A 23,232-nucleotide genomic window follows, 5' to 3' on the forward strand; every position below is an offset into this window, starting at 1 on the left:
AAAACCCTAAATCCTATCGGTGGTCAACCACTTCACCGGAAGGCTATCACCTTCAGCGATAGAATCTCGTCTAACAAAGAAAAATTTTCATTTCCATTCATCCTCGTTTTTTGTCACTTTAAGGATGAGGGGATTGTTAGAAGTGGAGAAAAGCAAAAATCGGTTGGAGCCATGAGATCGTAAACGGTAAGCAATGGGGATGTCCTCGATACAGAGATCAGGGACATGAAAGGTTTTGATTTGATTAAGAACCACCAGCACCCTCCAGACCATGGGCATTTTCTAAGCAAAACTAAGACCGGTGATGCGGAAGAACTGCATCATGAACTCAGGAAAGGGGTATCGAAGGCCAAGAGAAAAAGGATAGGCTGAAAAACAGATCCATTCACTGGACGACACGTCTGACCGGAGAGTCCGATCAAACGGTCGGATCACCGCTCCGTCGGGGAAGGCACCGGAGGCCCTCAAAGCAGCGATATCGGTGTTTTTGAAAGAGCACACCTCCTTCTCGGGGTTCTTGAGGAGATTTTGATTGGTGAAGGATGAAGAGGAATCACCGGAGTGAGATCGAGTCCTAGTAGCCATGAAGAATTCGAGAAAGAGAATCACGAGAGAAAGAAGAAGAAGGAGTTACCTGAAAATTCTAAGGAGGTTGGATGATTATCAAAGAGAAAGAGAGAAGATATAGGGGCGAAATAGATAGGCATTGAGCGAAAAACGCGTTGGAAGTTGCACCGGGTCTTTTCAAGTTCTGCATTTTATTAAGAGCCTCAGATAACGTGTAGGAAAAATATACCCGTTTGGATTTGGAATCCCAACAGATATATTTTTGGGGACAATTGTTATGGGTGAAATTCTGAACCCATGTCCTGACGTTATATCTTGATTCTTTGTTAGTTGTTTATGATCAGGATACCGAACTAGGATATTGGTAATATCCTAAGGCAGTATCCTGGCAGTTACTGACTATTTGCTTGTAGGTTATAGCTGTGAGATCACAACGTTCACTAGGACTTATTCCCCTAAAGACTCGCTCAATATTGTTGGGAAAAGGACGTTGAAGCCGGAAGAATAGGTTTGCAACGGTCAAGAGGGAATATCCGAAGGAATCCCAAGATTATATGAGAGTTTGTTTCTTATTGTAACTATAAATATGAAGTGCCAGATCGTAGGACACACACTTTTTCTCGAGCTCTCTAACTCGTACACTCTCTTTTCTAGCAGCAATCACACTTTCACACTCACTACTTGCAATCGCTGTAACACTTCGTATCGATCTGAGCATTATCCTGCACTGTATCCTGGTTATTCAAGCGATAAGAAGAACAAGGCAGCTGACGATTATCAGATCCCGAGGTTTTATGCTGGAGATCTAGATTGATCAAGGGCTTTTCTCGTACATCTCGTGTCAACCTTTACCTTTTTTGCTCATTGTTTGATTGTTGGTATAGTTTGATATCCTCATGCTATATCCTGAAACTGTTTTCTTAAACAACCAACTTGACATAATTTTTTACAAAACACTGATAGCAGACTACCTCACAAACTAATTTGATCACTTAATTGCTTCGGTAATTTTTTACCAAAACGGTAATCATCATCAACAAAACAAACTATGTCCAAACAAAGATTATCCCACAAAGTCTCAATGATCAAGAAACGAATTGACGACTAAACAAAGATTAACCCACATGCAAAGAAGTTCTCAGATGAGACAACAGTCACTGTCATCGAAGATAAAAGCATAAAAAACACCATAATACAACATGAGAGCAAGCCGAGAAACCCAAATGAGTGTATCGGCGTCCGGAAAACAGGTTAAAGAGGCGGCAGCAGCAAAGCGACAGAGGGGAAACGCACGAATGTCGTGGCTTGGAACAAATGGCAACCACAATAATAATAATCTAGTGGGTTTTGATACCTACCAAAGGTATAAAGTATATACCACAAAACCATAAATAGTACGAAAAAACCCATTATGCAAGATGTACAACGCATCATTCCATGAACTTACAAATCTATATATATGTGTGTGTGTGTGATGGATAATTAGGAAACCCACTTGAGTTGAGAAAACCCTGCAAACTCTATGTTACGAAACTTTTTTGTTTTTGAAAAAAAATTAGGGCATGTAATATATAAAATTTCAAGAATTTCGAGCCAAGAAAATGAAAAAAACGTCGAGTAAATACTTAAAAAATAAAAATCGCAACTCTGTATTACAAAACCTTTTGTGTTTTTATAGGCCAAAAATGTAACACTGGAAAAACACACTCGACGCTTTTTTCATATTCTTGGCTCGAAATGCTTGAAATCATATATATCATGTATGTATGTATGTATGTATGTGTGCATGGATGATGACTTTAAAAAGCATGCATGAGTGTTTAGTCATCATTTTATTTTATTAAAAAGAAAAAAAAAAACAAGAAAACCTTTTCAAATTGTTTCAACAACCTTGAGGTTGGAGACTTAAAAGTTAAAAGGTTGTTTTTGGAAAGAAACGATTGTGACTTCTTTTGAGTTGTATCAATCTGTTAAGGGGATGTAAAATCTGAGTAACGGTTTCCGTCACGTTAGCAAAGATGAGGATTATATGTTATATTTGTATCTGACGTTTGAGTGTTATCTTATCTTTAAATATGACATGTAGTAAAGAAAACGATTATATGCTATATTTGAATTTAACGTTTGAGTGGTATCTTATCTTTAAACATGACATATAGCAAAGAAATAAAAATTATATGTTATATTTGTATTTGACGTTTGAGTGGTCTAGTAAAGAAACAGATTATATGTTATATTTGTTTTTAACATTTGAGTGGTATCTTTTTTTTCAAAGATGACATGCTAAGTTTGAGAAAAGAGAAGCGTACTAGGGTGTTCAAAACATAGAAATGTCATGTTTGTCTAGTAAAAATAATATGATGTATGCTCATTGATCTTCATCCATTTAACATGCCATAGTGTAGACAAAAATATTTAACCATAAATATTGAGGAAATTAGTATTAGTTAAATACAATTTATATAGGATGACTATTATATTGTTTTTCTTTATTCTTATGATTTAAATTATTGTACCATATAGGATGACTATTATATTGCTTTTCTTATTTCTTATAACTAGAGGCGTACAAAAAAAACCAGCTTTGGCCCGCCAAACCGGATTGGGCGTGACCTAACGCGCCAGTTTGTAGTCTTATTATCTGAAAATGGTTTGGACCCATCATGATTTGAAAAACATGTATGATTTTTTTTTGTCCCAAACCGGTTTGAACCCGACCCCTATCAATTTGATAGGTTTGAACATTTTCTTTCCTAAACTGGTTTATAACCTGAACCGCTTTTTACAAGCTAATTTTTATTTTTTGTTTACCAACCTGGTTTGGTTTATAACTTTCATCGCTTTTTCAAAAAAAAGAAGAAGAAGAAGGAGAAGAAGAAGAATAGCACATTTGTACACCTCTATTTATAACTAGTATAAACAAAACGTGGTAAACTGGCCATTTATTAGACATACTTTTACTAACGTTAAGAAAACTCTTTTTTAATATAGCAATGATAAAGTAAATTTAACTAGGTTTTAATGCTGCGCGTCGCATTGCGGCGCGACAAAACTAAGTCATTGTAAAACTATTTATTGCGACTAACTATTTATTGCGACTAAATACTTGGTTGTTATTAAAGCTGTGCTATTTAGTGTCTTATTTTTAAGTTGACAAGTGGAGTTTTCATACAACAGAGCCGTTGGTAGCAAGCGGGTTAGTAACTCCTGGGGATGGCGACTATTGCGATGTCTAAACATCCACTAACCCAACAAATAAGGAATAAGAATTGTATACATACAATCAGAAAAACGTGTGAAAGAGGAGAAAAAGGAAGATGAAAAGGAAGATGACGTGAAGTTAGTAAGCATAAAATGGCAAAGAAAAAAAAAAAAAAAAAAGAAGACCCCATGATTTGAACTTGAGTCTCTTTAAAACACATACAACCACAAAACCACTCCACCATGATGAATAATCTAGCTAACTTTGAAGAAAATGGGTATATATACACACTTAAAAAGGGTATAGGGGAAAAAAGTCAACAAAAGATGGCATGAAGTTATGTATATTTACTATTCATAAGTTTTGTTTTTTAATATATAGGATAATTTAGATTTTTATATCAAACGGTTTGTCGTCTGACAATATCCAAATGTGTAGAAATATGTAACTTCTCAAGTGTGTGTTGTTCTAAAAAATCTAAAATCTTATATATTGTTAAAATAATTAAAGGAACATATATATATATATATATATATATATATATATATATATATAATAAGTTTGAAAATGAGTACATATTTTTGATAGGCAATTTAGTCATATCTTATTTTGATTTTATACTTTTATCAAATACATACTTATAAGGCATTCTTATTATAAACCAAGCATTATATAGATATTTGTGTATATCCTTCTAGTAACGCGTTGATAAAATGCCATAGAAATTAATGAGACCGTTTTGTATCTATACATAACAAAAACATGAGATATGTTAGAGGATATGTGACAATAAGACGAACACGTTGCGTTAACTAGTTAATACACATATAGTCATCATCCATTGGTTATAGATAATTAACATATGGCGTATGACTGAAAAAGAATGCTCTATAGGTCAAAATAAAGTTCGGTTTCTTGATCAAGATGGTTATAAAAGGTTTCTTTTACTTTTACCAATTCATTAATGATATAATTAAATATTACTTAAACCGACTTGTTATACATAAATGAGAGTTACAAAACTACATTTATTTTCAAAGTTAAGAACGTGGGTATGGTAGGTGTGGATTATGGGGTATGGTGGATTTGGTGTATTCACATGGATTATGGGGCACCTAATATCGAAACCCAATTTTATAGGGGTATGGTGGGTGTGGCTTGGGTGGCGTGGCCAAGCCACATCATTATTATATTTTTTTTAAATACATATATATAAACCATTAAAAACTACATAAACATAAATAACAATTACAAAAAACATAGTATCAAAATAAAAACAATCATTCTTCGTTTGAATCGTCGTCTTCGTCGGTTTCGAACCCAGGAATCGTTGAAACATGATCCACCAAATCAGATCGAAGGTTGTTATGTATATCCCTTGACTTGATCAAAAATTCATTTGTTGATTTATCTTCATCTGTAATTGTTACGTTATCTGGTTGGGGGTCATCGTCATCATAGTAGGTAACGACCGCTCTACCTTCATCCTCTAAAATCATGTTGTGAAGAATGATACATGCGTACATCACGTTTCCAATCTGATCCTTGTCCCATGGTCGACAAGGCATTGCCAATATTCGCCACCTTTTCTTCAAAACACCGAACGCTCGCTCGATGTCTTTACGTGCAGCCATTTGGACCCTGTTAAACTTTAATCTCTTTGGATCTATGGTACCGTGTTTTGTGAACGATTTTACGAAAACCCCCCACTCCGGGTAAATCCCATCAACTAGGTAGTACCCATACACGTACTCAACCTCGTTTACAAAGAAACTTCCTTTGGGTCCTATACCATTTACCCGATCATTGGAAAGAGGCGAGTGGTTTATGATGGTAATATCGTTATGTGAACCTGGCATACCGAAGAACGCATGCCATAGCCAAAGATCTTGGGACGCAACCGCTTCAAGCATGATGGCTGGCATCCCGTGATATCAACTCGTGTGAGCGCCTTGCCATGCGGTTGGACAAAGTTCCCAAGGCCATTTCATACAATCTAAACTACCTATCATCCCGGGTAGCCCATGATAATCGGCGTGATGTTTCAATATTTGTTGCATGTCACCGAACGACGACTTTCTCAAATATCTTTTCTTATAAAGTTCTAAAATATACGAACAAAAGTTGTGAAGACTTTCTCTAGCTACACGTGCAGACATTTTTAAATAGTCACCCATAATGTCCGAACTATTGCCGTACGCTAACTGTCTAAGTGCGGCCGTGATCTTTTGCCACGTACTAAATCCTAATTGCCCGGTTACATCCGGTTTTTGTTGGAAAAAACATACTTCTCCTCAAGATCCCTAGATATCCTTAAAAATAAGTTTCTACTCATACGAAAACGATGCCTAAACATTTTTTCATCATACTTAGGTTCGGCTGAGAAATAATAGCTTACCAACAAAATGTTAGCGGTGTGCCATTCACGAGAGATGTACCTCCTCCGTTTAGGTTTCGAAGTCTCTTCCTCATCGTCTTCCACCATAGTTTTCACCACCGTCGCGATCGTTTGTAGAAATATTTCCGCACCATCGTCAGATGATGATGACGATTCACTTGAACTTGAAGAACTCATGGCAAGATTGTGTTTTATGTGTTTGATATTGTGTGAGAAAAATGTTAAATATATTAGGGTATTTGTATAGGAAAAAAGTTTTTTTTTTTTTTTTAAATTCGTGCCCAACGGCTAGCCCAAACGGCTAGTAGTCTTGGCCAACGAGGTTCCGCCATGTCATGTTCGTAGCCCCGCCCAACTCCCGGGCTGAAACCCCCGCCCAAGGGGCCACGCCGAAACCCAAGCCCAACCGGGGTGGTGACGTGGGCGTTTGTACCCAACCCACGCCAAACCCCCGCCCCATACCCCATAGTCTTATAGAGATTATTATTTTAAGGGTTGTTTGACAACTTCTGAATAGTTAAGTGTTGAACCAGTAAGCTGTCTGAACCATTAAGTACTGAACCAGTAAGAGGTCTGAACCATTAAGAGCCAGTACAATGCTTAACCGTTCATAGGCAAATGTCTGGCCAATTCGGATTAGAAGTCTTAATCATTCATACTCGGTATAATGCTTACTCATTCAGAGGCAAATGTTTGAAGCATTCAGACATCTGCTCGCGAAACAAACAGTCTGAACCATTAAGTGCTGAACTAGTATGAGATCTGAAGTAAACAAACTGCCTCCCCCGTAGTGAGGGGTGCGTAACACGCTAACTAAAAAAACCAAAATGCTAATAGTAAAAAAGTAGATTAATATCGATTGAATCATAATAAAAAATAAAATTTACAAGAAGTATTTGTTTTTAATAACACACTTAACCCTAATATATTATGTTCACAACACTTGCACTTTCATAACGCGCGTGTATCACGTCAATGGACAACTACAACTCGGCATGTTTCGTCCGAATGAGACCAACTCTTTCTTTCAACTCGTTCAGCTTTGACGTGACACAACAATTAGTTTACACATCTTCAAGTATCTTTTGTAGCCTAGCGAAAACCTCGAAATCGTCATTGAAGTCAACATGCTACATATGGGTGGTGGTCCATTGGCAAAGACAAAGTCTTTAAAAACTTGGGTTTGGGAGGGGTAGGTCTTGGATTCAAGTCCCACATACGACAAGGATTAAAAGAACTTTATCGTTCAAAAAAAGACCTAGACATGGGAAAAACAAATTTAGATAACACAATAACCGTATAAAGAATGCAAAACTTGTGAAAAAAAATCATTATAATGGTCCATTAAATAGGCTCATGAACATCAAAGAAATTGGAACCAATTCCATGCTGTCATAGCCACCAAAGTGTCAACCACGATGCATTGATCATTGCCTTTCAACTTTGAAATCTGAATACAAATAAGAAACCATAAAAGAGGAAACAAATCATCAGTCCTAAGGCTCAGAGACGTTGCAACAACTGGTTTAGGGCTGTAAACGAGCCGAGTCGAACCGAGCTCGACCCAGCTCGAGCTCGGCTCGAACTCAATTCAAGCTGGCTCGGCTCGAGCTCGAATTTCAAATCGAGCTAAGATTTGAGGCTCGAGCTCGACTCGATTAAAATTCGAGCTAGCTCGGCTCGGCTCGATCTAGCTCGAATTAACAAAAAAACGCAAAATTTACTACTTAAAAAACCATAAAAATGAATATTTTTATAGACTAAGGGCCATAATTGCAATTATATTTAACCAAATGGCTAAATATGCAAGTATAAATACTTAAATCTCTTTGTACATTTTCCTTACCTTCTTTTATAGGGGAGATACCCCCTTAGTTATTTTCTTTTGAGCGATGTGGGACAAAAATATGAAGGATGTAAACCTTATGGAGCTGGCTCACGAGCTCGCGAGCCGAGCCAGGCTAAGCTCGAGCTCGACTTGCTTACAAACCGAGCCGAGCCGAGCTGGCTCGTTTACAACCGAGCCAATTTCGAGCCGAGCTCTTTTCGAACTTTTTTCGAGCGAGTTTCGAGCGAGCTGCGAGCCACGAGTTTTTTGAACACCCCTAAACTGGTTGCTTAATTTAAGTCATCTTGGTTGTCACGCATTAAAAAATTACCTCACCATATCCTTTATACAATATTCAACCCCACAATTTATACAAATGTTAATTTGTAAGTTAATCTTGTAGCATATAGATAAGCGAAAAACAAGATGTACAACACCTTAACCCACAAATAGTTACAAACAAATATATATATATAGGGTCAGGAATTAGAGAAACGGTGGAAACTGTGAGAACGCTTATGGATCGTCCGATCAAAACAATCTATGGACTAGATTGGCGCAGTGGCGTTTTCGTAAATAACACGAATTCTATTAAGTGGACGCGCTTCATTAAGGGTAAAAAGGTCTTTACACTTCTATACCAAAAACGCCAAACTAATGAATTAAACGCCATTACGGGCCAAAACACATCCCTATATAAACAAAACATCTCAGACATAAAAACACAACCCCCCGAACCTGAAACGCCATATTTTCTACAATATACCATTCATATTACAAACGCCAAAATCCCCAAGACATCAAATACACCTACTCAAAATGCCATATTTTACTATATACCAATCATCTTAGAAACGCCAAAACACTCAAACATCAAAGATTCCAAAAAATCAACGTTTCTTTCGGATACACTATTTTCTCAGTAAAACGCCAAAAATGCCAAATATCGTTTCTTGTATATTCAATATTGTTCTAAGCGAAGTTTCGGAGAATGCATTCTTCCCTGAGGTGCTGTGACTCAAATAACATTTTGCTGCATGAGATGGACAAATCATAAACAAAAAGATGTTGGTGTCAGACTTATGTCATTTTTTGTGTTTTGTTATTGATGAATATTATAATGGCATGAAGAGACGAATGACAGTGATGAGTGATTTGAAGATACATATTGAAACAAAAAACTCACGTCATTTTGTCTTTCCAAACGGCCATAAAAACACAAGAATGACAAAGCCAAACCACCAGTGAACATGTTTCAAATAGGAAAGAGACTGATGACAGTGAAGATTTGGAAGATGAATTGTTTCTATTTTTATTTTTTTTTAATTTTCTTTTTCTGTTGTTTGTTATGTATTTTTCAACTTAGAATAACAAAATACATTATATCAATAAAACGCCAAACAATCATAATGCTTGTGAATGCCATAATGCAGTAAAACGCCAAAAACTCCCAAACTATAATAAAAGTAATTTGGAGAAGTATTATTAAAAGCTAAAAAAGGAAAAAAAAACGCCAAAAACTACTTAAAACCATTAAAAATGCCAAAATTGGGAGATGGAAAGTCTATGACCCTAAAAACTCATAAAAAGCTGAACAAAAACAGTAAAAATACACACAATTACTGAAAGGACGGCTACTTCATTAATATCATTTATTATAAATAAAATCTCGCCTAAACTATGCGCCAAAAACATCCTATAAGAGAGACGTCTCTGCACAATCAACTGATCACAAACCAAAAACAACGCCATGTTTCCTAGAAACCATTCACTTTATAACGCCAAAAAGTAGTTAAAAAAGCCACAGATGCGGAACCTCGTTTCTTCTATATTGAGTATTGTTCTGAATGAAGTTTCACTGAATGGATTCTTCTCTGAGGTGGGTATCTCTATAAACTTTTGCTGAATGAGATGGACAAATATTCATGAAAAAGAGACTGATGACTCATATGTCATCATGTCACTTTGTTCTTGATGGATATATGGATGGCATGAAGAGATCAATACATTCGAGCAGGCGTTGATTTTCAACATGTCACCAAACAAGTATATATCAAACCACAATAAAGGATGCCACAAAAAATAAGCATATTTTAAAGACGGACGTTATGTAGGAAAATAAGGATCTACATAAGGTATTCAAAACAGGTTCAAAACGCCAAAAAGGTTAAAGTAGAAGAGGCTGATGACAGTGAAGATTTGGATGAGAAATTAGATTATAATTTTTAATTTTTTTAATTTTCTATTGTTTGTTATCTAATTCTCTGATGTTTATTATCTATTTCTCTACTAATAAAAAACATTGAGTATATATAAAACGCCAAAAACTACAAACACAAAAACGCCTGATAGTGTGAAAACTGTGAGAACGGATGCTAGCATAGCACGATGCTGTTATATAAAACGCCAAAAAACGCAAAACAAAGTATTACTAAAAAAGCAACACTAATTGAAAGATGAAATTGAACGAAACACTAATTGCAAAACAGTAAAATGAAGAGACGGTAACATTATTGCCAAACATTTATTATATTAAAAGCCACTACATGGATAATTGCAATTTATTTATCTTTTCAAAACGCCATAATTGCCTATCACATTATAGGCCTGCCTCTTACTTGCCACAACAAATCAAAGCCATACTTAGTTAAAACGCCAAAATATTTACTATGATCCTGATATAAAAACAATAAAAATGCCGCGTATTTGTTAAACGCCAAAAAATGGAAAGGTGATGTGACACGCGTTTAAAAAAAAGAATATGAAAGGACAAAAAAGCCCCTCCGCCTTTCTCTATGACGCAAGACACGTGTTGGGCCAGGATGCGTTCTCACCGTTCTCACACTTTTGGGCGTTTTCTCCTGATCCCGTTTCTATATATATATGTATATATATGTGTATATATATATATATATATAGGACAAAGATCCGTTAGGAACCACCCTTTATTGCGAGAACCGCGAGAACCAGTGTGAACACAAACAGTAATACCTAAAAAATCTAAAAAACACCCAAAATTTTTTTTTTATTTTTTACTATTTTTTATATAAAAATCGCTACTTTTAGTATCCAAACAAAAAAAAAATTTTTTAAATTTTTTTTTAAAAAAAAAAAAAATTTTTTTGGCTACTAAAAGTAGCGATTTGAACATAAAAAATAGTAAAAAAATAAAAAAAATTTTTAGATTTTTTTTATTTATTTTTTTATTTTTTTTTTGATTTTTAGGTTTTTTGGGGGTTTAGTTTTTAGCATTTTAGCTTGGGGGGGGGGGTGGGGGGGTTAGGTATTTTTTTTTGGTGGGGGGGGGGGGGGGTGGGGGGGGTTTAGGTTTTTGGGGGGTGGGGGGTGGGGGGTGGGGGTTAGGTTTTTTTTAGGGTTCTTTTAGGTTTTTTTTAGCTATTTTAGGTTGTGTTCACATTGGTTTTCGCGGTTCTCGCAATAAGGTGGTTCTCGCATGAACCTTACCCTATATATATATATATATATATATATATATATATATATATATATATATATATATATATCAACTTTACGCACAAACAAGCCAACAACATCTACAACACCTCAATGCCACGAATTATGGCAAATCAAACATATTTTCTAACCAAATTTACAACATATACAACCCAACATCGCAACAATCTCTTACGTGGTTGCCTTTATACCCATATATATATATCTATACTACTTTAATAAGCATATAGGAAGGGTAGAAATGGTCATTTAGGAATGTGTTGAAAACACACTTAATGCACAATGTATAAGATTTAAAGCATAAGAAAACACAAACTTTTTACCCTTCAACTGATTCATCATCAACCGTCCATTTCTTTCAATTTTTCACACGGATCACAATCTGGACGGCTGATATTCACTTCACACGGATCGCCCTTTCCATTCCCCCTCTCTCACAACTCACATCTCACAAACTTTATCAGACTTTCTCCTCTCTTTCTCTCTCTTTCTCTCAGATCCAGATCGGAAGCGTTTGAACCACCGGTGGAGGAGACTAGGGTTTCGTCGTCCGTGATGAAAGATGTCTGGAGTGCTGATGGTTTGAGATGAAATCAGATGATGAACAACCGGAGATGAAGAACAAACATCAATGAAATTGAAAACACACAGGGTTGAACACCGATTTGAAGAAACCCTAACTGAAGGTTTGTCTGGTCATCTCTGTTGTGGTTTCTTTCGGCTTTCTTCCACATCAACGACTAGCAAACACAAAGGTAATCAAACCCTAAAATGTCTAAATGTTACCAGAAAAATGGACTGGTTGTTTTCGTTGTACTCAGCTTTCTACCCTTTTGTTGTTCATCTAACTTGACGGAGAAGTCCTGTTGAGTTAACATGTAATTTCATTAGGGTTTTACAAGATGTGGTTCACGAGCATAACGACAATTTTGAATTATTTCCTTCTTTGATTTTTAGGGTTTTTTTTTGTTGTGACATATGAGACGGGTATTGGGATCCTCAATCGATAAGATTAACAATTCGTGCATTCTTTTTTTGTTGGAGCTCTTGGAGATCGATGAAGGGTTTAATTGTTTCAAAGTGTTTGCTTTCTGTTAAAGTTTTTACATTGTCCCCTTACATGGAGACCAATGAAGGGTTTATTTGATTTTTCTATTAACTTTGATTAACCAACACTCACTTTGATAAGCGGTTCCGTTTCATCTATTTTCACTATCTGATACAACCCTTTGAAGTTATAATTTCATGTATGACTATTGTTGACCAGCATGACTAGAACCCATAGTTTTCAACTGTTCTGCAGGGGTGTTTGGCATTGCACTTTGAAAGTGAGTATATGATTATTGTGTTTTCAAGTTGCATATAATCATTTTGTAGTGTTTGGGACTTTGGGTATTGTTAAACTGATTTTAACTAGCTATTTTTTGGTTGTTGATTAGGTTTTGATAATTTGCTTAGAAATAACTGAAACAAATGATTCTGATTATTTGATTATTTAGGCGTCATTTTACATATAAATCAGTCAAAACAACTAATTCTTTAATTATCACATATGATCTACAATTTCCTTTTTTACCCTTTGTCTTAGCCACCAATAGGGAAGCAAAGAGTTGAGGAGATTGGAAGATGGGTAAGAAAGAAATTTCGCGTGCGTGGAAACTGGTGGGACTCGAGTTGTGTTGACATTGCAGCCGTTGGTCTCGGTTGGTTTGCGATTGGACTAAAAGGAGAGGCTTTTCTTGGTAAAAACATGCATTTAGATGATTTTTTCATTCTTTTCTGAATAAACATCAAGTATTAGATAGAAAGATTGAATTTTGAGTCTTTATCAGATAGAAAGATCTTAAATTTTGCAGTCGATTAACCGTTAATTTTGTAGCCAGCATGAGTGAAGTCGAGGCTTTATATGAGCTTTTCAAGAAGTTGAGTAGCTCCATCATCAATGATGGTCTCATTCACAAGGTTATCTTAAATGATATATTTATATCTGGTGTTCGGATATATATATATATAGGGTAAAGTTCTTGTACAAATAATCTTAACATACTAAACATACAAATTGAAGGAAAACTCAAAAAGACAAGGTGGCATTTTTGTAATTATCAATAACTATCAAAGTTACTCTACAAATATACCTAAAAAAACCTAACCACTCCCTCCACCCCCAAAAAAAACCTAAACCCCCCACCCCCCCACCCCCAAAAACCTAAAAAAACCTACCCCCCCCCACCCCCAAAAACCTAAAAAAACCTAACCCCACCCCCCACCCCCCACCCCCAAAAACCTAAAAAAAACCTAACCCCCCCCCACCCAAGCTAAAATGCTAAAAACTAAACCCCCCAAAAAACCTAAAAAAATCTAAAAAAATAAAAAAAAACACACAAATCATTTTATTTTATTTTTTTAACATTTTTTATTAAAAAATCGCTACATTTCGTTAAAAAAAATTTGTGTTTTTTTAGGTATTTTTGGTTGTAACTTTGATAGTTGGTGGTAATTACAAAAATGCCACCTTGTCTTTTTGGGTTTTCCTTCAATTTGTATGTTTAGTATGTTAAGATTATTTGTATTTGATCTTTTGCCTATATATATATATTATTTGGAACTAAATTTTGGATCATCAGTTTCATACCACATTTTTAAGACATTATAATAGATTACGATGCTATTGTATCCAGGAAGAATTCCAGCTTGCGCTTTTCAGAAACAGAAACAGGCGAAATCTATTTTCAGACAGGGTACGTTAATGTCATGAATAACAACTATATGCATAGCATGTAAATCTCCTATAAAGTTGCCTTTTTTGCAAAAAAAAAAAAAAAAAAAAAAAAAGAATTTCTGTTCTGTTTTGTAGATATTCGATCTGTTTGATCTGAAATGTAACGGAGTTCTTGATTTTGGAGAGTTTCTTCGATCATTAGGCGTTTTTCATCCTAATGATCCAGTAGAAGATAAAATAAAATGTGAGTTTCCTTGGGCTATATGATCTAAGACGTACCGGTTTTATCGAAAGAGAGGAGGTTGGCATTGTTTAGATCTAATTCTTGCTTATGAATCCAAAAATGATCGAAAAGGGTATATTTATATGCGAAGTTAATTTAGTAATCGTGTTTTTTTTTGCAATAGTTAAAAGAGATGGTGATAGCACTCTTACACGAGTCAGATTTGGATTTATATACATATATATATATATATATATATATATATATATTAATTTTTATTATATATTTTTAGCTTTTTAAATGACAAAGAAATTTGAGGGACCTTTTTCTTTAAAGGGTAACGAAGTTGATGGTTTGGAAGGGAAGGTAGGTCATTTGGTATTTTATCTATGAATTATGTGACAGTGTGTTGAAGCTTACATGACAGCTCTAATAGCTTTCATAGTTGAGTGGTAGGAAAGATGCTTTAATCTTAGTTGATCTTTTGGTGTTCCTTAAATATCTGTTTTATTGAATAACTAAAAGGGATAATTTAGTTTATTAGATCATTTTCTGTATTTGCAATGGGTTAACTGTGAAGAAGCTTGACAAGAAATTGGAAATAACTCTCATCCATTCGTATCGCAAGGTATCTCTTCGTTAAAGCTTTTAACCGTTGAAAATAGAAACTGTCACGAATTTAAATTTAAGTTTTTAATCCCTGACGTTTTGAGCATGTAATAATGAGATACCTAATCAAAATCTCTACAATCAACAGTTTCCCTAATACGAATATACCCTTGACTAAAATACGTACTACCGGTATAGTTACAGATCCCTAACCGAGATCCAACGAGTATCAGAGGGCAAAGGCTACCGTTAGCCCATGAGTGCTTCACGCGCCACCGGTTGAGTGTGTGCCAAGAGGAAACGGATTGGGAGGCCATTGAGAAGCGACTCGGTTGTGCTCAGGTTGATGAACTCATTGAAAAGGCTCTGGATGAACTCACACAGATTGACAAAATGATCGGTTTATATTAGCTTTTTCGGTTTTAAATTTGTGGATTTTAGATGAATAAGTAGAGATTAGGTTATGATTGATTATTGATGAATTGGAGCTTAGTAGGTCAAAATTTGAGCTGATTTTTCAATGGTTTGATATCAGACAAACATGTATACAGATTGTGTTCTGATTGTGATTGATTGGTGATGAATGTTATGGGAATGAAAGGAAGGATTAGGATGTATGTTTGATTATTATAGGTCGGTTATGAACAAATGAAATTTATATATGCAGTATAGATGAAATTAACCATGAACATCAACAATAGACGATTCATTTCATGAATAGAAGAAATTAACCACGAACATCAACAATAGACGATTCATTTCATGAAGAATTATGTTTTTAACATCATACATTACATTTGGTCTTTTATAGTTTTTGATCTAAATCGTTTTGGTCATTCATAGTTAACAAAAAATACATGGTTCGATTGGTAATTACATTGTCTTTTCACAAATGTTACCCAGATTCGAATATTATATGCCTCATTTTTGGTATTTTTTAAACAATTTATTGGCCTTTTTCCTTCAGGTTTAGTTCTTTGATCTCAGGTTTGCCATCCAAGAAGTAGCAAAGAAGAATACATCGATACATATAGACAAACAAGGGTGGGCACACATAGAGTGGGTCGGGATCTCCGAACCCCAATGTTTTTTTCTTTTTTTTATATAATTTTAGAAGAAACGATACCTTAAATTTTCCATAGACACCATGAGAATAATAAGATGAAGCCCAAAACATGAAGAGTACGGCTTCACTTAGAACATTCCTAGGATCGCCTTCCGCGACTTCAACGATCACATTATCCACCTGTATGGAGAAAGTATTTGTTACAAAGAAACAAAATATGTGCAGATAAATAAAGTGAAACGTAGGTAATCTTAGAAAACATAAAGTTCAAATCTAATAGTTCCAGTGAACTAAGCTAAGATCACTACATAAATTCCAATCGCAAAAGCCTATAATATTAATCATCAGAATTCAGATGGTAAAGTCCCAACAGGATCATTCATAATTCTAATCATCCAAACATATTATGAATAAGAAAACTAACTTCAGTACTATACAATATATCAGGAGACGACTGATAAACTAACGGTAAACGAGTATCCTATTGTAAATCGCCACTCCGCCGCATCGCGCGGGTAGAGGACTAGTATATATATATATATATATATACACAAATTATACAACACAAATACCTAATATGCAACATGAAAAACACATTATTGTAAAACCAACTTACAAAGTAACATATACATAATGATTTGGAAGCCAATGTCTAAAACAAACCAAGCCACATACATATACCCAACTATCATACGAATAGTAGACATCATAATCACAGTTCCAAATGCACAAAAATAAACCATACAAAGCAAAGCTATGCGGCTCAGATTTCAGGAATGATTGCAACCGACGTTGTCGTGCCCAATGACAAAACGGCATCGTAGCCGATAAGGACAAGTTGTGGCTCCGATTTCAACCAAGGCTGCAACCTAGGTTACCATGCCAAATGACTAAACAACATCATAGCCAATGTAGCCACGAAATGTTCTAAATTTCAGATGAGTGTATGATCATCTTCGTCAACTACGCGGGTCTCCCCGATGAAGTCGTAGCCATCTTCATAGAGACCCAAAAAAGACAACCCCACCAATTGAACAAACAATACCACCAAAAGCCCAAAGCCAAAACAAATCAAACATCATTAGTATCGTTATCAAACTAACAATTCGCGATAAAAAAACACAACTGTATAATCAATACACAACACCACCACCACCACCACCAAAAGCCACAACCAAAAACAAAATTGCACAAACAGTACGTCCACCACAAAAGGCCAACCCAAGCGAAAACATAAGCGAACAAACAGTAGCACCACCATAAAAAGTCCGAAACCAAAACAGACCAAACATCATGATCATCATCATCAAACTAAATAAAGCATACAAATAAAACAAAAAGAACACAACTATGGTATCGAACACATAACATCAACCCCATAAAAGGCCCAAGCGTAAAAAGTAAAGCCATCATCATCATCATCATCGTCATAATCAAAGTAACAGACCACAACAACAAATTCAAACAAACACTTGACAAAAGCAACAAACGACAACATCTTCATCAAAATAATAAATAGTATCACCACACTGGAAAAACACACTCGACGTTTTTTTTCATATTCTTGACTCGGAATGCTTGAAATCATGTATATTACATGCCCTAATTTTATCAAAAACAAAAAAAGTTTTGTAACATAGAGTTTGTATGGTTTTCTCAACTCAGGTGGGTTTACTATTTAAAAGAGACCAAAGAGGTCTACGTGTTGCTTTGGTAAAAGATCAGATAGAAAGGCAAAGTGCTGAGGAAAAAGCTGCAAGAACAGACAGAAATATCACCAAGACAGTCAAAGTAGATATGAGGCCTCCAACTATCATCCAAAGAACCAAAACACTTGCAAAACTGGAAGCTAAAATAAGAGAAGCTCAACCAGAAGTTCTAATTGCCCAAGGTTAAACAGCTGGAGCTAAGGCTCAAACAGCTGAACCAAGTTAAACGGTTGGAGTAAAAACTCAAACAGTTGGACTAGGTAAAACTACTGGAACTTCATCAAGTCAACCTATAATAACAAGAAGTTCAACTCCAAAGGCATAGTCTAGTACAAAACCAGTTGTTGCTAAAACTATTGGTAAACAACAGTGTCAGAGACCAGCAATTCAAGATAAATCAACAAAACCACTGGTTCATTTACAATAAAAAGGATGTTGGTTCTGCAAGATAATCCAGAAGATTCCTCATCAAAACCAACTGAAGTAACTACAACTGATCCAATTTCAACTACCACTTTCACTAAGAGTTTCAAGCCAATAGCTTCTCAAACAACTGAAGATCTTCTTCCATCTCCAAAGTTCATTCTTGAACTAAAAAAACTGTCTCTACTCAAAATAGATGGCAAACTGAACTAGTTGGAGAATGTAAAAAGCATGGAGGAAGAGGCTATCTAGGAATTCACATCAAATCAATCAAAGATGACCAACAATAAGACACAATACATCTCAGAAAGAAGAATGAAGGAAGTTAGGGCCTATGAACAACATATGTTTGAGGAATCTCAAAGGCTCTCACAAATAACACCTTTCAAAGATCCAACAGTTGTAAAAATATCAAGAGAAGGATGTCTTGACTGGCATAAAAGGCATGTTCCTTAACCAGTTAAGAACTTCTATATCTTCAACTACTGGAGTCTTCAGAACTTGTTGAATGAAGCGGAGATGGTCAAAAATTTGATTGCTGAACCAAATGTTAAGGTAACACCTCCAAACTAGAAGCTTGGTTGGAAGAGAAAGCCAACCCCATAATCAACATTAAAAAATGTTTGAAAAAGAAACAAGAACTCATCCAAGCTAAATAGGCTCAGAAAAACTCAACTTTAAGATGGAAAGAGTCCACTCTTAAAAAATAATACAAAGACTTTTTGGATGCCAGAAAGAAGAATTCATAGAAATTCCCTCCACTACTTGAATGGAAGAACACAAAGATCTATCTTACTGATAAAAAGTAGAAGTCATTTGTTGTTCCTTACAAAATTGAGAAAATTATCTCCAATAACTCCAAGCTACGTGAAAACTACAAGAATAATCTCAAAGAAAAACATGATTATGTAAACTGGACATCTTGTATAGATGATGAGATAAAGTTCTTCATGTTGGATTGTATGCCAGGAGTTACATATGTATTCAGAACAAATGAAGATGAGGCTGCAGGAACCGCACAATGAGCTTGGATCCTCTAGAACAAGATTCATACCACTTAGTAACACTAAGATCCAAAAGGTAGCATCCAGTCTTCCCTAACCCAAAGTTTGTGAGAAAACAAGCACTTACGGGTTACAAGAATGATGATCTATTTTCTTAAAAAGTTAGGATGGTTGATCTTGATAAGATAAAATCAGTGTGATTAGTTTTTGAAGTTCTAATAAGCAAATAAGAGAATAAAACACAGGCCCTAATAAGAGAGATTTTGGTATCAGCGGATCCAGGGGGAGATTGTTGGGTTATGTAAGATCTACTGATGATGAGAGCCAAAAACCAAGGGAACCATCTTTCCTGTCTGATGGAATAAGTTGAAGTACAATCTAAAGTCAAGAAGTTTCCCCCCTTGAAGGCTTCTAAAAAAACCTCCTTAAACTACCGGAACATAATTGCTACATTGAAGAAACAAGAAAACAAGTACAAAGTGCTGGATAGTAAAAGTGCTGGGTCAACTAAGTCAACAAGTCAAGACTGATGACCAGAAGACCAAGTCAACAAGTCAAACAAGACCAGAAGTACTGGATTTGAAAAGTACCAGAATCCTTCCAGTAGTTTTGGAATCCCAGTTGTTTTCTTTATTTATATAACAGTTTTATGTAATAGTGTTTAAACCCTAACTGTCCAGAGTTTTGCACAACACCTGGCAGTTACGTCATTTAATGGGTTGTCTGGGTCACTTTCATGGTGATGTCACCAGCAGTTCTCTCCTCTATATATAGTTCATTCTGTAACTTGTAATAGCTAGCTGATGTGCCATCACTTATACATATTTTTAGTACATAACTAGGTTTTTACCCGGGATTGCTTCCCGGGCTCGGGAAACTTAGTTATATTAATTACTATTTGTTATTAATACGACCACATTACATCAACCATCTCCATTGGATTCAACAACAATGTCTTCAAATTACCGTATTAGATCATGAACCCATATTAGAGGTAAAACAAAAGCACAACAGGACAACATGAATAATATCATTTCCACTTTTACTTCAATGCACTTACATGATAGGGTGATTTGGGATTTTGTAAAAATGTTTGTTTTTGTACTTCTTTACAAAATAAGATGTTGACCAAAATTCAAATAGATGTTGACCAAAAGTCAATCAGATGTTGACCAATAGTCAAACAGATGTTGACCTTAAACAGATGTTTGGTTTAAGGCCAAACATCTGTTTATGGCCAAACATCTGTTTAAGGTCAAACATCTGTTTAAGTCCAAATATCTGATATAGAAGGCGAAACATCTGTTTAAGGAAAATCATCTGTTTAAGATCAAACATTTGTTTATGGCCAAACATCTGTTTAAGGTCAAACAACTGTTTAAGTCCAAACCTCTGATATAAAAGGCCAAACATCTGTTAAAGGCCAAACATCTGTTTAAGCCTGAACAAATGTTTAACTTAATAAGATCTACTGTCTTCTCACACTGTTTTCCTCTTCAAAACATTGTTCAACCTAACATGGGTTTCCATTAATAAGATCTACTTCTTTACAAAATTACATAGAATTCAAGAAGATGAAACAATGACTTAAAGAACTATAATTTAACACATAATCTAATCGGCCAAAGCAATCTATTATCTGAAAATTCCGTGGTTTTTACAATATGAAACACAACATCATCAATTCATCATGCCAAATACAGTCATATATATCCATCCGTTATTCTGAATTCATAAACCCATAAATGTAGAAGAATGTCACATTTTCAATTAATAAACCAAATTTCTACTAATTGTACCTTTGTAAAGGTTGATCATACCAAAATGACAAAGGATAACAACATATTTCTCTCGTTTCTTATCATTCATGTAAGCAAACATGTCAATAGCAAAAGCATCCCACAAAGTAACCGTACACTTTTGCCCTCTAAAATATTAACAGAAAACATAATAACATCAAGCAACCTTGTAATGCTTTAAACGTCAAAATGCAACAACTTAATAAAAAGAACTCACTCAAGGTCTTCAACTCTAAGATTAAGTCTCTTGCCCTTGCTCCCATCCTTCTTTGATGTATCCTCTAGATTGAAACAAACTTCCACATAACCAATCCAATCTATAAACAAAAATATATTGTTAAAAGAAAACAACATTAAGAAGCGATAACATGAAAAAAAAAACAATAAGACAAAACAGTACATATATATTATATAGTGATTTACATACCAATAACTGCATTAACTTTAATTTTATTTTGAACAACATCCTTGAGGTTAACGAAATTAAAACAGTATTTCGGTCCAGACCAGTCAAGGCATTTCTCAACAGAAGTATAGAAATACAGTGATATTTTGTCATTTCTCTCGGTATACTTAGCAGAGGACTTATTAGCAGCAAGAGAGGGTTTGGTGATAAGAAGACATTCATCCAACTGAAGGAAGTCTTTGAATTTTCCTAGCATCTTATGCAGACAGCTGGCTTGTATCATAGTTCCCTAAGAATATAAAACATCTGATTAAATAAAAAACATGTTATATAACATTTGGGTATTCATATGTCCAAAATAATTATAAGACAAATACATACGGTACCATCTCATCTATGAAGATTTTGTTTTCATTCATCATCTTCTTGGACATGTTAACAATCTTCACTCTAATCGAATAGTTGTTTGAGAATGTATTAAGATCATTAAGCATGCTAACCTTTGCAACCTCCATTTGAAAACTGTAGATAAAAAAAAGAATAAGCAAAATATATCTATTGCTAAACGTAATATGAAAATACAATAAGCATGGTTGTTCTTAAAAAAATATCAAGGTTGGAATTCAAGCTTACCGATTCTCCATTCAAAATTTTAATTGAATGCAGTGGCAAATGTAATTTGAAAGGTAAGTAGTGTATATCTTTATATCCTGCTTTATTAAAGTAATTAAATATTAGAAATGATATGCAAAGTAGGAAAAAAAGAGAGAGAACGTCAATTTTAAATTACCATTTTGCATATTTTGAATTTCAAAATTACTAATATTATCAGTAATTACTGATTTGATTTGAAAGCAATTGTCATGATGACTTTTCTAATTTTTATTTTAACTTTAATTAAGAGGTAATAACCGTCAATTTGAAATTCACATTTTGCAAATTTTCAATGTCCAAAGCTCAAGAAATTAGCATTAATTACTGATTTGATTTGCAACAAATTGCCATCAACAGTATTTTATTTATTTTTTATTTTAACTTTAATTTTTATCATGAAAACAATGTTGGAGGAACTCTTATCTCATTGGAATGTAACGATTAGGTATAATGGTAATTTCATTGTAATTCTAGTATTCTTTTCATAATTTCATTCTATCACTAATTAACCACATCAATAATAAAAATGTGAGCAGTGGTTGTTCTTTAGGGAAACCACTGATGGTCAATATCAGTGGATGTCAACAATAAAAATGTGAGCAGTGGCTGTTTTTTGACTATCAATGGATAGCCAACAGTGACTGAAACACTGATGTTTAGTTAGTCAATGGTCAACATGAAGAATGAAGAAACAGAGCTTGTCTTTCAGCAGTGGATAACTTTTAACAATCAAATGTTTGAACCAACACAGTGGTTGTAACATACTTTTAAGGATTAATTAAAACTATCATTTTTAAATATTTTGAAGAGTGTTAAAAGATGAGAAGGCAGTGGATCTGGTTAAACATCTTTTTAGACTTAAACAGATGTTGGGGTTTAAAAATATGTTTGGCCTTATATATCAGTTGTCTGGACTTAAACAGAAGTTTGACCTTAAACAAATGTTTAGCCATAAACATTAGTTTGCAAAAAAAGACCAATTTCAAGAATACTATGCTAAAGAATACATCAGTTTCCAAGTGTACATCATTTTTATTTATTAGTATAAAGATCAAACAACTGTTCAATTTACAGTACAGATCAAACCACTGAGGTAATGTGATAAATACTGTTACATATAAACATTGCTGTGATAAACACTGTTACATATA

The 23,232-nt window shown here is 34.7% G+C and overlaps 1 pseudogene; it reads left to right on the plus strand.

Annotated features, from left to right (window-relative positions):
* Positions 1 to 13,061: 13,061 nt before the first annotated feature.
* LOC110901649 lies at positions 13,062 to 15,473 on the plus strand (annotated as a pseudogene).
* Positions 15,474 to 23,232: the final 7,759 nt, after the last annotated feature.

This window comes from Helianthus annuus, chromosome 13 (genome assembly GCF_002127325.2).
Source record: "Helianthus annuus cultivar XRQ/B chromosome 13, HanXRQr2.0-SUNRISE, whole genome shotgun sequence".
Lineage (NCBI taxonomy): Eukaryota > Viridiplantae > Streptophyta > Magnoliopsida > Asterales > Asteraceae > Helianthus > Helianthus annuus.